The 16,104-nt window shown below is 49.2% G+C and overlaps 1 protein-coding gene across 1 annotated transcript in view; it reads right to left on the bottom strand.

The window, feature by feature from the left end:
* The window catches only part of LOC142580259 (netrin receptor DCC-like), a 154,682-nt gene that overhangs the window by 71,007 nt on the left and 67,571 nt on the right, over window positions 1-16,104 (bottom strand). The gene's annotated exons all lie outside the window — the stretch shown is intronic.

Raw genomic sequence — 16,104 nt, 5'->3', positions numbered from 1 at the left:
CCTTACGGCTCACAAGTGCGAAGTCATCGTCAGGGGGCTCCTCGCTGTCCAGTGAGTGCATACAGGTGTCCTCGGTGCCATAGTCACTGTAAGCGCCGGTCAGATTTGTGGACGCGGCCACTGCTGACATCGCCGAACCTGGCAGACGTCCGAGGTGGTCGACGTCCGTCGCCAACGGACAAAGAAGCGACGTCCCAGAGGTACACGTATAATTCCACAGAAAAGGCAAGAAATGGTGTTGTTGCAAGAGATACTCAGTGTTCTTCTTGTTCCTTAGTTAAATGGCTCAACACACTTTGGGGGCTCGGCCATGAATAGGCAGACACTTCGTCGTCGCTTTAATGTTATCAAGATAGCTGCCGTACGTCAAGATAGAGGGAGTAAACTTTATAGATAAGAGCACTAGAGCGTAGGTAGCTTTTCCGCTGTGCAGTTGGTGGTCCCCTCAGTCCAGGAGTCCAGCGGCATTAGCTGCACTTCCTGCTCGGTTGACCAGGTTGAGCTGGTCTGTCGAGTCGGAGCTGGACAGCGCTTCCTCCCATTGCCGTGTGGTTGGGTGTGTTATGGGTGTGAGCTATGATGTGCTTGCGCAAGCCCATACCATGTGGTAAAGCTTTGCGCATTGATCGCAGTGTGGGAATTTATAGGAATACAGCGCAGGGTGTACGGCGTAGTAGAGACTCAAATGTGGACATGCGTTTGTTTGGAGTTTTCGCCAAATTACGGCTTCCTCTCGCGTCAGGGCATTATGAGGCGGCGGTAGTGTTCTTCCTGAAAGGCGATAGTGTTGTAGGATGTGCGTGTAGGTTAACGGTATGGGATCGGGGTGGAACTGCTCGGCGTGACCCTCTCGTGGCTCCCGGTGTGCATGCGCTCGGGCGTAGGCGTGTGCCTGCTGATTGCCGCGTAAGGATTCATGCCCCGGAGTCCACACGATTTGTATATATGGCGCGAGCTGGTGCGCCTCAATCAGAATGCGATGTACGGTCCTGGAAATCTTGTCCCTAGAAACATTTCTGCATGCCACCTGAGAGTCCGTCAGAGCTATGACATAGCGTGATGGGGTTTGACCCAGTGTGGTCTCGTCGTGATAGCGTTAGCCATCACGACGAGACCACACTGGGAGTGCTGTTAGTCAAACCCCATGATGCTATCCAATATGCTAAGTGAGAGGGAAAGAAATCGAAATAAATAAAGAATGCGTAACACAACAGGGCCAAAAAAAGCACATGCTTCTAACAGCGTATCGCAGCCTACAGAAAGCTTAGAACAATCTGCATTAATTTGATCACGCCGGTGGAAGGTGTCGTCCATAATATATAATGGTGTATTTGAAGGAAGAAGTGTAGTTAGAAATTTCGATCTTTGGAGCGCTTAATTCAACAGCCTTCTTACCTGAGTGAATTATAATGTGCTTAGTTTCCCTAGTGTCAATGGTTAACTTGTCAGAAAACCAGTCTTGAATATTGACCAGCTCTGCGCTTGTCTTGCTTTCAATTTCTTCTACGCTATCGCCTGTCTCAATTATAGCTGCATCATCTTCATAGATCGCAATTTCTGCGGAGTGTAAGACATATCGTAGTTCGTTAACGTACAAAAAAGAAACAATGGCCTCATAACTGAGTCTAGGGGTATACTAGTGCTTAACGACAGGGGAGATGATACCGTTTAGTTAATAGGAACCTTGTGAGTGCGGGACAAGTAGCTTTTGAGGAAATCAAGAAATTTACCCCTAATACCTAGTGTTTTAGTTTGAGTGGTAAACTGTTGTGGTCGACTGTGCCAAATGCTTTCTTTAGGCCAAGAAACGCAATAGTGACTAGCTTGTTACTATTCAGTGAAGAGTTAAGTAGTTGTGTTAAGTACGACACTGAGGATGGAGTTGGGAAATAGGGCCGAAATGTTGCTGTGGACAAATTAAGTTATGCTTGTCTAAAAAGTTATGAATGCGTATTGCAAATCTTTTTGACGATGTCATTAATAACACTGAGAACGACCAGTCGCCATTCTTGAATACAAGTGTGCGACCTTGGCTACATTAAGCAACGATGGGTAGGTAGAAGATTCTGTGGATTAACTAAAAATGTGACACAGAATTGGACTTAGTGTGTAAAGGTTATCTTTGACGAGGCGTACCGTAATACCCTCTAGACCTGCTGCTTTCTTAGTAAGCATAGTCACTACTGTAGCTTGTAGTTGATAAACTTTAATATCAGGATGAGCGAAGGCGTTGACGGGACAAGTAGAAAGGCAGACATAGTTTTTACATTCTAGAAACCGAGTTGCCGAAGATGATTCAGCACAATGCGTTGGCGGGCTAGTTGGTGCGAATCCATGAATACTTTGTTTAGCGCAAAAAGACAGACACAAGAAAGCGCCTTGTCCTGTCGTCTTTCTTGTGTCTGTCTTTTTGCGCTAAACAAAGTATTCATGCCGAAGATGACCCTGTACTAGTGAAATGGAAGTTGAAGTATCCTACAGTGCAACAATCAACGCTATTTAGAAGAATCCGGTGCAAATGCGGATTACCAAGAACTTCCTTGAGTATTGATTTTTTTGTCTCCTGCTTTCTGAATAAGCGATCGATAGTAGTCCTTACGTAACCGTATTACAGTGACTGCTTCATTTCGAAGATATTTGTACTGACTTGGTTAATAACGATTTCTTTCATGTTTCAGCCGCTTTGATACCAGAAATATTTATTTTTTAGTACTTGAAATAACTCATGTATCTATGGCCAAAATGTAACCTTATATGATCGAGTAGGCGCAGTTACCCTGCAGTGCGCCTAAAGGCCTGTAATTGTTTCAGTGAGGTTTGAAAGTCATGTGTCAACGTTCTCATTAAATAGGGAATCTGACCCTAGTGACCACATGCTGTAAGTCAGTTTATCCTAGTCCTTATCTTTTTGTTACTATGAATTCTTGTAGCAGGTTTACTCAATCAAACCGAAAGAGAGGGAGCTGGTCCGACATCGGTTTATTATAGACAGCGCAGGTTACGGGTGTGTTAGTCAACGCTTGGTTCAGCCTAATGTTGCTCATGTAAACGTTTGCATGAAGGTGTGTCACTGAGATTACGAAAACTGAAACTCTGGAGTAAATTATCGTAATCTGTATGACCAGATTCACCAGTGATAAAATGTTAATCTCCTACAATAACCACTGGGTCTTTATGTTGACCGATGAGAGCACAAAAGATATTTCACGTTTGCCCAGAAAGGTGGCCAGTGCAGAATTTGGTGGACGGTATGACACACCCACTATAACAGACTGTGTCGAACAGATAAACAGAGTTTTGATATCAGCAAAACTACAGGTAACCGATGGCAATTCAATGAATGCATTCTCCTATTTTTTCTTAAAATGTGCTACACTTCCACCACGAAATCGTGAGTACCGTGGGTGTGATACAGGAACATTTTAGGGAATGCTAATATTTTCGCCTTTCTTTTATGCAAGCTACTGTTAACGCAACAACACTGAAGGTTTTTTTTTATGTTGTTAGATCAAAGTCAGGAGTGGATTAACGTTTTTCCTTATCCTTCGTACATTAGTGGAAAGAATGTCCCCTCGTTCCCATACTAAGAACTTCTTTTTTCGACTGAACGTTATTATTCAGAGAATTCTGTCATCTTAGGTATATTTCCTACATAAAATATAGTGGCTTCGAGTTTAGAACCGGTGTAACCATGCGCATCGCATCACACGATGTAATGAATATCACGGCTGAGGCAAATTTTTTGGTACCGTTTTGCTCTGGTCCTAAATTGACTGTATATCATAATTACTCCATATACGCTCACTTTTACCTCTCACAAGATGCCCTCCAAGCGGCGCAGCAGACAAATATAGACATGCACGCAGACGACGAGCCAAGCGCTGTATAGCGCAGGGTGACTAGAAACTAATCCATCGTCAAGACTAGCTTGGGTGCTTCTTCCATGATTTCTCCTAGTTATTTCGTATTATTAGGCTTCAAGGCTGTAGTGTGACGCTCCATACTTCTTTCTTCTTGATGAATGGCACCATGAACTATTCCCGCGTATAATCTCTAACCAACGCACATTCATATTACGGAAAGTGCTATTATTGCAGTACTCAGCCTTGCTTTTCTCGGTTAAGTACGCTATACATTGCAAGAGCAGATTCACGACAGGCCCCTACATGAGAAGCCTCGCGTGAAGCAATTTAACTAATACAATTCACCTCTCTAGATTCAGTGCCTCAAGTCAATGCAAATGCGTCGACTTAAGACACACTAACCGAAATACCGGCTGGTTTTATGAATAAGTCCGCAGGGGATATCCGTAATGTGGAAATTAAGCGTGAATCGTGTTCCTTTGTGACGCAGAGGTCACAAGGTCACGTAACCGCAAAAGCGTGGATCAAAATCGTGATCTTGCTTGGCCTGAATACAGATTAACAACAAAAAACCTTAAGTTTCCGACAAGAACCCTTGAGGGCGATAAAAAGAGCAGCATGAGAGTCACGCGGCTCTAATCGGCGCAACTATTTCTTAACGTGCACCAAAATATGAGCGGACGGCGTGTTCACATTTTGCGGCCATGCACGTTATAGGAGCCATGTCTACCGAGCAAGACAGTTTGCAGTATATGTGGACGAAAGTGATTCCACTACTACTGGCGTCGTCTTTCATACCTTCTCTCTCGTATTCTTAGGCCAACACCATCCCGTTTCTATGGGCAACCAGCTGTAAAACACCGCGGGCCAACCGCAGCGCGTAAGACACAACCTAGCGATGAGGAGGAGGAGGAGGAAGAAGAATACAGCAGCAGCGCTCGCCAGATTCGGCCCAGTGTGCTTGATTCCAGTAGGTTTTAATCGACACGCACTTGTTCGCGGGTGCTTTGCTAGCATGTCTATCTAGTACACTCTAGCTCTAGTGCATTCGTCGTCTTCGTTGCATCGTTCGAGTGCAGCGGTGCACATTGTTGCTGCCGCATCCGTTATCCTTTTTTTTTTTTTTTACAGTGAAGCAGTTTATGCCTGGGGTTCCGTGGATTTTCCGTCTCCGTTAACAAATCTGCGTGAGCAAAAACTCAGCTCCCGAATTTCATGCAAAAACGCTTCATACTATGCAAAAGCGTATACGTCTCATCACTTGGATATGCATTTTCAGTAGACTAATTATCAATAGGCACCATCTTCAACATCACTAGACTTGCTTGCTTGCTTGCTTGCTTGCTTACGGGGGTGAGCCATTGCTTAAGGGGGTATGAGCCATTCATTGTCTTACATGACGGACAGGAGGAAAGAACTTTATTGGGTCCTGAGGAACCCCTTCCCACCCACTCTTGGTTTAGTGGTCGGCAGGGGTCGCGGGCCGCACCCACGTTGGGACGGGAAGCCCGTGAGCCTCCGCCCTTTCGTGAGCCCTCTGGACGGCCCGGAGCTGGGTCTGGTGGTCGTCGCTTCGCAGGGCGTCCATCCAGTCTTCTTCTTTGCTGAACACGGTGCCGCTTAACGCGGAGCATTGCCAAAGCATATGCGATAGCGAGCAGTACGATTCGCCGCAATCCGGACATTGCGGCTCTACGTCCGATGAATAAAGGCTCATTCTGCCTCTCGAGGGGAACGACCTTGTTTGCAACATTCTGAATATAGATGACTGTGGTCTAGTAAGTTTAGCGTGGGGGAGCGGGAAGGTCCTCCTCGACAGCTGATAATGCGTGGTTATTTCGTTGAAGGTGAGCAGCGGGTCTCGGTGCTCCCCTCCCTCCCCGCCACTTCGCTCGCCACGATCGCCGCGGTGCGTGAGTCCTCGCGCGCGTCCGTGTGCCAGCTCGTTGGCGTTGGGAAAGTCGGGGTGCACGTCGGCCCCCATGTGGGCTGGGAACCATTTGAGGATGTGATGACCCGCGGCTCCCGCACTGCCGAGGATGGCCGCCGCTTTCCGCGATATCGAGCCCGAGGCGAATGCTCTGGCCGCCGATCGCGAATCTGTGTATACGTAAGGGCGTTCGGGGTCCCTCATTGCCATGGCTATTGCCACCTGCTTGGCCACCTCGGACGTTACCCCCTTGACCGATGCTGCGTTGATGATCGTGCCATCCCAGCGTATCGAGACGGCCGCGTACCGGTCGCTGCGCCCGTACTGGGCCGCGTCTACAAATGCCGCCAGTCCCGGACAGCTGGCGGTTGATTTCAGCAGTGCTCGGGCCCTCGCCCTTCGGCGCCCCTCGTTGAATCGCGGGTGGACGTTTCTCGGAAGCGGTTCTACCTTGAAAGTGCCCCTGACCGCCGCGCTGAGCGCGACGCTGCGTGCGGTGCACTCTGCCTCGGCATTTATTCCTGCTTCTTCTAGGATGCGTCTGCCGGCCCTGGTGGTCGACAGCCGCACGACCTGTGCCTTGGTCTGTGCTTCGATTATTTCTGCTAGCGAATTGTGGACCCCTAGCCGATCGAGCCGCTCCGTGCTTGTACTGATCGGAAGACCTAGCACCCTCTTGATGCTCTTGCGCATCAGTGTGTCTATCTTGGCCGCGTCTCTCTTGGTCCATTTTAGCGCCGAGGCTATGTAATTTACGTGACTCATGAGGAAGGCGTGGTAAAGTCTGATGAGATTGCTCTCGCTGAGCCCTCCCCTGCGGTTGGTCACCCTGAGGATCAGCCGGAGCATGTTCTCCGTTTTGGACGTGAGACTCATGACCGTTTGGGTGTTACCGCCTTTAGCCTCAATTAGCAGCCCCAGGATTCTTATAGTGTCCACTCTGGGGATCGGCTGGCCGTCACTCGTGTGTAATTTGATTGGTATTTGATCGATCGGCGTCAAATTCCTCATGCCTTGTTTCGAGGGCCTGTAGAGCAACAGTTCCGATTTGCTGGGTGACAGACGGAGTCCCGTTTCCTTCAGGTACTCTTCCGTTGTGTCCAGCGCTTCTTGAAGAGCCCGCTCGACTTCTGCGTCGGACCCTCCCGGGCACCACACCGTAATATCGTCTGCGTACAGGGCGTGATTGACGTTGGTCACTCTCGTCAGCCGGTCCGATAGCCCTTTCAATGCTAGATTGAATAATAGCGGGGAGAGCACCGCCCCTTGTGGGGTGCCCCTCGCGCCCAGCGTGTACCAATCGGACGTGGCCTGTCCTATTTTGATCGTGGCTTTCCTGTCTCTGAGGAAGGAGCCTATGTAAGAGTGGAATTTCCGGCCGAGCCCCATCACCGAGATCGTTTCCATTAGAAATCTGTGTTTCACCGTGTCAAACGCTTTCGTTAGGTCCAGGGCCAGTATGCCCCTGGTGTCTCTGGTTATGCCGTCGATTATGTGCTTTTTGAGTTGTAACATTACGTCCTGTGTGGAGAGGCCCGGTCTGAAGCCCACCATGTTATGTGGGAAGAGGCCCTCTCTCTCTATGTACCGCGATACTCGGTTGTGTATGGCATGTTCCGCCGTCTTGCCTACGCACGAGGTCAGCGATATTGGCCGCATGTTTTCCGCCGAAAGTGGTTTACCGGGTTTCGGTATTAGTATGACCGAGGCCTCTTTCCAGACCTCTGGTACTTGTCCCGTTTCCCACGCTCTGTTGATTTCCGTGAAGGGCGCGTCGAGTTCTTCGACCTCTGTGCCGGCGTATTGCGGATAGTCGCCATCGCCTGACGGGCCCAGTGGCAGATACGTCTCCGCCAGCTCCTTTAGGAACTCGCTCTCCGTTTTGCCCTGCTCCTTTTGTTTGTGTAAAATCCTATCAATTGCCAATCTCTGATTGCCTTTGGATTGCTTGTCGTCTAACAGTTTCTTTAGGAGGTTCCATTTGCGCCCGGTTCTCATTTGTCCGTCTACCGACGCGCACACCTCGTTCCACTGTTGCTTGGAAAGCTCGATCGAGTGCGCTTCGATTTCCCGGTTTAGTGCCGCTACTTTCTTTCGCAGTCTGCGATTTAGTCTTTGCGTTTTCCACCTGGCCGTGAGGGAATTCTTTGCCTCTAATAGGTGGGCCAATCTCGCGTCCATCCTTTCCACGTTCAGTTCAGTTTGGACAACCCTCGTCGCGGTGCTAACGTCCTCTTTGAGCCTTCTAAAAAGGCTGTCTAGGTCCGCATATTCGCTTTTGTCTTCTTTCCTTATTTTGCGGAAGGCGTCCCAGTCGGTGACCTTAAATTCCCTCGGTGGTGTCGCCTTGACGGGGATCGTCACCGCCAGTATGCAGTGGTCGCTGCCGAGGTTCTCGTGCAGGTTGCGCCACTCTGCCCCTCGCACGTTCTTTACGAAGGTCAGGTCGGGCGTCGTGTCCCGCGCCACCGACGTGCCTAGTCGAGTTGGATAGCGGGGGTCGGTCACCAGCTCTAGCGAGCACATAGTGACCGCCTCCAATAGCCGTTCTCCCTTAGGCATTGGCCTTGCATAACCCCAGGCTCCGTGGGGCGCGTTAAAATCTCCTGCCACTATTAGCGGTGCCCCCCTGGCCATTGAGGCCGCCTTCGTTATGATCGACGTGAACGATTGTCTGCGGTCAGACGGCGGGCTGTACACGTTCACTACGAATACGCTGTTTTTCAGCCAACTGTTCGGTATGATTTCGATCGCGGTTACCTCCGCTTTCACGTTGCCTAATTTGAGATCTCGTTCCTGAAAAGAGCATTTGTTCGCAACGAGCGTTGCCACTCCGCGCTTACCCTGTTCGAATTTCGACGAGGCGACCCGGTAGCCGGGCAAGGTCGCCTCGCTACCCAAGGTTTCTTGTAAGATTATGACGTGCGGTTTGTCCGCCTGTGAGGCAACGAACTGTAGCAGCGGAGCCTTGCGCTTTTTGATGCTAGCGCAATTCCACTGCCACACGACCAGCTCTCTAGTTGGGTTGTTCGCCATGATTGATACATCGGAGTTGTGTAGCACCTGCAGGCGCCATGTGTGCTTCGATGCGCGTCACTCTTGCCGCGAGCGCTACTATGCTTTCCGATAGTTGCTGGACCATTAGCTGCAAAGAGCTAATCGACTGCTTAATTCCCAATAGGATGCTGCTGGACTCGTGTTCCGCCAGGTTTCCCTCCTCCGTCAGGGGAGGGGCCCTGCGTTTGACCGAGCGAACCGACTGCTCCCCTTGCGGGGTCGGTGTACTTTGCGCCACCTGCTGCTGCTGTTGTTCGGCTAGCTGAGAAGTGGAACCTTGTTTTCGAAACAATTCGAAATCCGCCCTCATTTTCTTAATCTCCTCTTTGAGGCGCGCGTTGTCTTCCGCTAGCTGAGCTATTCTAGGGTCTTCCTTGTTATGCTTTGGCAATGCTACCTGCGTTACCTTTGATTGTGATTTCGGTTGCGGCTTTGGCCTGGCCCGGTCCGCCCAGGTCGGCCCCTCTTGAATGCGCACTTGGGAGCGGGAGCGCCCCCTGGAGAGGGAACGGCCTCTCGATCGGCTGCGCTGTCGTAGTGTCGGCGTTGTCGAACGTCCCCGTCTGGGGGCGCTTGCCACGCTGGAATCGCGTGATCTACCTTCAACCTGTTGCGGCTGGCTTTGCAGCCGCGATTTCTTGGCATTTCTGCGTTGGCGCCTCCTGCGCCGCACGACGTAAGGGATTTGGTATCGTTGCTTGCACTTGTTGTCCGCCGTCGGGTGTTGGCCCCCGCAGAGGGCGCACTTGGGCGAGCACTGGTGGTCTTCAGCCGGGTCGTTGACTCTGCAGCCGCGGCACCTCTTCTTGTGAGGATTTGGACACACGTCGATTCTGTGGCCCAAGTCACCGCACCCGTAGCACACATCGTTTTGTCGCTTGTAGAGCGTGCAACGTATTAGGCTTACGCCACACATGATATAGTTCGGCACTTTCATGCCGTCGAAGAGCACTACCACCGTCGAGCTGTTTTTGATCCGCTTGGCTTCCAAGGCCTTGGGATTTCTTTGGTTCACGATCAGGGCCTGAAGCTGGGCCTCGTTGATTTCGGGGTCCACTCCTCTGATGACCCCCTTGCACGTGTTGTCCGGCGCCGCAATGTATGCGGCCACATTGTATGCGCCTTCTCTTAGGTGAAGCTTGTGAATTCCGGCGTATGCGTTGGCGTTCTTCTCAGTCGGCGTGGACACGACGAGAATGTTCTGGGTTGCGTTCGGACAAACGATGTCTTCCTCGGTCTCGTTCGGCGGGAGCGAGGCCGCCATTGCTAGCGCTTGCGCCAGGCGAATCTGACTCACTTTTTTCACGTCGAGGCCGTCTCTCGGCCTCACTATGATGCGAATGTGGTCCCTCGGTAGCCGGGGGAGCCTCGATGCGGCGACGAGGCGCTTGATCGCGCTCTGCGGGCCAGCCGTGCGGCGGCCGCCCTTCGTCTCTGCTCGTCCCTCGTTGCCTCGGTCCGGAACTGTCGGTCCCGCTCTGGCCTTCTTGTTTCTGCCCATGGCCGTCGTCCAGCCTGGGCGATTCGCTTCCTCTTGGGAGATGTCCTCTCCCTCCACGACGGTCTCCATAGCGGGCATCCTGCCGCGCACACGTCCGAGCGAGGCCTGGGCCTGCTCGCTCCTCGCCCCCGGCGATAGGCCTAGTCGGGTAGGGCTAGCTGAGCCGCAGCGTGGTCTGAACTAAAGAGTCTCGGAAATTGAAAAGAGTTCACTGACCGGAAGAAAAATCGGACATCGGCGTGTTCGTTAGAAGAAAGTGCGTCGAATAGTGCACATTTCGTTGCTAGGAAGCACACAAATCAGTCCGAAAACGTGTACAGAAGCGGGAGCCGAAAATGCCACATCCGCACAGGTCGACTTCTTCTTCTTCCTGAAGAAGAAGAAGACGGACAAATTTCTCGTTTGGTAGGCATAGAAATGCTTACGCATTTAATAATGGAGATGATACGAGAATGTGCGCGCGTACCTAATGTCACGATGACCACCGCTCAGGACTATAAATGTCTTCGTACCTTTGTTCAAAATTCTGCGTCCCCTCTGTGAAGGCAGATGACCAGCGAAGCTGTTTAGCCCACGATACAGAGTGGAATGACTCATGATTTGTTGAAGAACCTGCGTTGAGCGCGTCGGTAGAAGAGACTAAAACTTATCACGACGTGATCAAGTGATGGGTCGACTTTTCTTAGCTACAGTTTTGTTATGTAGTGCTCCCTCCTAGTTCTACTCTTCCTCCATGTGACTGGGCATTACTGTGCTAGAACGTAAAACGACATGCACTCCTCGCAACGAGCACGGCCATAGACAGATCTCGCTGGACCCATGTCGCGTCTGTTAACGTTCGATATGTCGTGCCATTTTCGATGCCTCCCTACCGGATGGCGTCAGCATATTTTGCTTGCCAACTCGAATTACCGTGCCCCACCCCCACCTCCCCTCACTCCTGGCCAGCGCTGGTTCCCCTTGGGGGGTCGAGGTTTCTCATCAGTCTCTTCCACCTCACCATTTCAGCCGTTCGCTCTTTCTTCAGTTTCTTGGCGCTATGTGGCGCTACACCTTTCCTCTTTAAGTTTTTTTAATTATGGGGTTTTACGTGCCAAAACCACTTTCTGATTATGAGGCACGCCGTAGTGCAGGACTCCGGAAATTTTGACCGCCTGGGGTTCTTTAACGTGCACCTAAATATAACCACGGGTGTTTTCGCATTTCGCCTCCATCGAAATGCGGCCGCCGTGGCCGGAGTAGATCCCGCGACCTCGTGCTCAGCAGCCCAACACCATATCCACTAAGCAACCGCGGTGGGTCTTCCTCTTTAAGTTCTCTTTCCACCTTCCTTGAGGCAGACTTCTGCTATACTTGCCACCAGTGATGTTCCATACAATGGCGAAGGATCATCCTTTTTTAGAGACGAAAATTCGCAATTCAGCAGTTTTTTCTAACGGGTGCTACTAGAAAACCGGCGATCAAATCCCCTGCAGTTGCAGCAATGTCATCTATGCTTCACAATACGCAAAGTTATTTTTTCTGTCTCTTTCGTTTGTTGTGTAATGACTTCAGATAGTGAGTGTTCTGATAACGAGCCCTGTGGCGGGACGTCTGAGTCTTGCCGACACACGGCACTCTATGCATACAATATATACAGCGGGTTATGCCTAAATTATTGATTGGTTTATTCCACTGCTATTTTTTAATAAGATGAAATTATAAGAGGTTGGCACCTTGAAAAATATGGCGTCACATGGCAAACAAAGCGAAATTACGATAAGCATACAAAAATACCGAATACAGCAAAAAAGCACGAACGCAAGCAAAGTTCACTGCACGAGTCCAGGATGCACAGCTCAAGATAGCACAGAACTACACGCACAAACATGTATGCACATGCACAGTTCCATAAATAAATAAAAGTAACTGAACTGTTCCTGAAGACACACAGTTCGCAGTTTTTCAAATGGTCGAGTAGGTCAAATTAAACAGCATACCAAATAACTACATATGATATAACCAAGCTAAACTCTCGTGACGCACGAAACGACGATTTATTATAAACCTAAGATGTTTCCATTTTCTAGAAATTTTCTTTTACAGCAACAAGCGCTTTTCTCTGGAGCACCGCTGTTGGCCATAAGTATTTTCTTTTTTTTTCAGGATAAATGATCGACGATCTAATACATCAAACTCTGCCCTCAGTGCCTGCCCTGCAGTTTCATGTTTTGGACACTCGGGAAGGAAGATGGCGTACATCTTCGTCACGTGGCACCAAAGGCACTCCGAACTGGCAACCCGCTTTCTTCTGCCTTTTTTTCGCTTCTGGAACATTTCGATATACATAATGTATTTTCTTGGTCGCGTGTTACAGCCTGCACCCAAGCGGACCACTTATTCGGGCCGCGAGCAAATGCTTCGTGCCTTGTGCCTTTCGTACGATGACGCATTTTGTTTACTGTTTCGTAAAAAAAGCATTTGGGGTTTTCGCTTTACTAAATCAGTTGGCCGGGCAATAATGTCGAACTGCTATTGCGCGCTCACCATAAGACCATCGGTAAGAACACAACATCGCAAAGGACCGGGTGGCGTCCTCAAGCAGGGCGCCCTGCCACTGCCACGCTTGGCTGCTACACTTCTGGGCAGATTGCAACAGCACAGCAGCTCGCTCGATACTATACTCCGTTTCATACGTAACAGGCAATGCTACACGAAGGCTACAGACACTTCTCTCGCAACTTCCATTAGCGACCACGGAACAGTGCATCACGTAATTGCATGTAACGTTATGCCTCATACTTCTATGTCGCAAAATGTGAGGCCGTTATTACATGGAAGGCGCCGCAGACCTCAACCTAGTTTCTTCAATCATGCAGACACAGCGCACTACTGCGCACGAGACCGAAACATAGCACGTCGCAAACTGGAAGCGCAAAGGTGCACGAATAGTGCGTGATTTTACGTAGTCTTACGTTCACAATTATGACCGCACTACACTGGCGTATCTTCCACAGCGGTGCATGTAAAACTGAAAGTGTGCTACTGCTCCTTTTCTTTTGTGTACAGCACACACCCAAACTTGTCACTATGCTAACACAGTGCCCCAAAAAACGGCACGGAGTTTATTTTCTTTCTTTCGGGAAAGTTGCAATATGCGAAAAAGAATGTATCGGTGTTTACCTCTTTTCTCAGCTGTTTGCCTCGTTCCCTTCACAACTTATAAAGGATCATGTGCAGGTTTTCTTTCCCGTCTCGTTCACATTCTAGCCATAAATTAGTACTTGCCAGGGATATCTGTTTTCATTTCATTCAAGCAAATATATAACACAGTAGGAGCCCTCTCTTCTCATCGTAAAGCCAGTTAAACATGTGCTTTGGTTACCATTCTCGTGCAAATTCCGCTTTTCTTTCTTCCTGTGGTGCGGTTTTTATTTTAGAGTCCCTGTTCAGGTTTCAGTCACAGAAACGTTTGCTCCGCCCTATAGGCGTCAACTACGGGGGAGGGAGGGTCTCTGCCCTGCCCCCGCCTAAATGGTCGTTACCATAATTCTGTTACCCACATCATTTGAGGTTTCTTTTGAGTTGCCTCTACCTTTTCACTTACAATTTTATGGTGGTGGTGAAATGGAGCAACCGGTGGGTTTAACCTGGCGATCAAGGGCCGCAATCGCTCCGCTTGAGCGCCTCTTGCATCACTGCGGTGTTTCACCACATGTCTATCAAACCAGACTCTCTTAAGAATGCAAAAAGGAGACGAAGTTCCTTTGTGGGCTATAAATGTTCATTCGGGGAACACAAGGTGATGCAAGCACGAATGCGGAAGGTCATTTCCTTCAAGATTTTTCCAGGAGAGCGTCCCTTTTATCTTGGAATTTCGGGCACGACCACAGAAAGCGTTCAATGTCTCCGGTCTCGCTGCATGCCATGCAGTTCGGAGAATTGATACGTCCCGTCCTAAATAAGCATGCTGGTGTACTAGCAGATCCTGCCGTATTCGAATATGGAAGTGAGGCTTCCTCTCGATGAAATCTCTTGGTTACGCAGAGCATATGTGGTGGAACCTGAAGTGACCCAAATTGACTTCGAATGTCAGATTTTTTAATATGATTACCCTTTGGGGCCTTGACTTTGGTAGGATGACAGAGCGCTGCGTATGCAAGAGCATCAGCTTTTTCGTTGCCAGCAATGCCAATGTAGGAGTGAACCGACTGAAACTTTACTGTGAAGCCTTTGTTGCCGATTTCTTTCACGGGGGCTAGTGATTTGCGTAGGAACTTGACGGACGGTAGACCACGGTAGAGTTGTTGCAAGGCGGTTTTTGAGTCGGTAAAGAGAACCACATTCTGTGGAGGCAAATTCTTTAGCTTGCGCAGAATAACAGCTATTGCCACGGCTTCCACAACTGTAGACGAAGCTATACAGTCCAAACGACAAGACTACTCATATCTCAGAGAGGGAATATAGAATGCAGCTGCGCAGAAGTCTTCGTCTACTTCAACAGAGCAATCTGTGTACACTTGGAGGTGATCCGGGTAAGTCGTGTGCAAATGTTCCAGAACTAGTGACTTGACTTCTGCAGATGGAATGCAGCTTTTTGACTGCATTCGTGTTACACTTTAGGTGCATGTGATATCTTCGAATGCCCAGGGTGGGTCTACCTCTACACTCTGTCTCGAGCAGCGCATTCCTATGACTCGAAGCGTGTTCGGTGCTGCATAAAAATATGAGCGCGGCCTGTTACCTATATCTATCTGATATCTGATCTGATATCTGATGTCACCCTCAGATAGTCAATATGAGCGCTTAGAAGCCATACACAGAAGAGGTCTTCCACTGTGACTGGGAAGCCCTCAGCCGGCATCGAACAAAAAAGTGCTCTACAAAGCTGGGTCATGCTCTCTGCGACTGCAGGCTTCCCAGACTCTCATGACCCAGCTACTACGTTTGAGTGAGTCTTCGCCCATCAAAGCCCTCATAAAAATTTTATTTCGGCTAAATGCTTACTGCATCATCGTTGGCGCGACATGCACGGCGTTTAATTCTTTCGGTTTATTTCTGCAAATCCTGAGGACAGGAGGACAAGCGCCTTAGAAGCACCAGCAGCGGCTACCTTAGCCGTGTTTTTTTTTTCACTTGAACACCGTGCAAAGAAAATATATTTAAATATATGCAGAGGACAAAGATTATTATATTTTTAAAAGATGTTAAAGAGATGGAGGTAGCCAACTAACAAACATTTCTAATTGTATACATAGCCAATGCCTAGAGAATGAATATGTTACTGTATGTTCGCCTCACTTCAAATTATTTTGCGTGCTTTTCTATACCTGCAGACTTCAGTGACCCCTTCGACAGAGTATTTTATCAAAGGCGTGTGAAATGCACGTGAATGATATGTGTCTCAGTATTGTTTCTCTTTCCAGTTGGAAACGTTGGTGACTCACGAAAAAAAATTCTAATAATTTACAACATTTATTAGGGATGGAAACACCGCCGCTTGCTTGCAGAGGTCATAAATATATATAATTCACTCACCAAACGAAATGAGCCCACGCCGAATTCACTCGAAATCAAAATCAATAGCAGTCATGCGAAGCAGCGATTATACTCGGACTCACCGTTCAAAACAAAACAAGAAAGGTTGCCGTTTCGGCGGAAAGGTGAAGCAGTATTTCTGACAGCGAAGTATAGGACAATTACACGGATTTATACGGTAAGAATCTTCATTTGTGTAAGAGGCACACCCGTGTAAGGGCCGCACCCCCAATTTG

This window comes from Dermacentor variabilis, chromosome 1 (genome assembly GCF_050947875.1).
Source record: "Dermacentor variabilis isolate Ectoservices chromosome 1, ASM5094787v1, whole genome shotgun sequence".
NCBI lineage: Eukaryota > Metazoa > Arthropoda > Arachnida > Ixodida > Ixodidae > Dermacentor > Dermacentor variabilis.
This window is presented reverse-complemented; position numbering and strand designations above follow the sequence as displayed.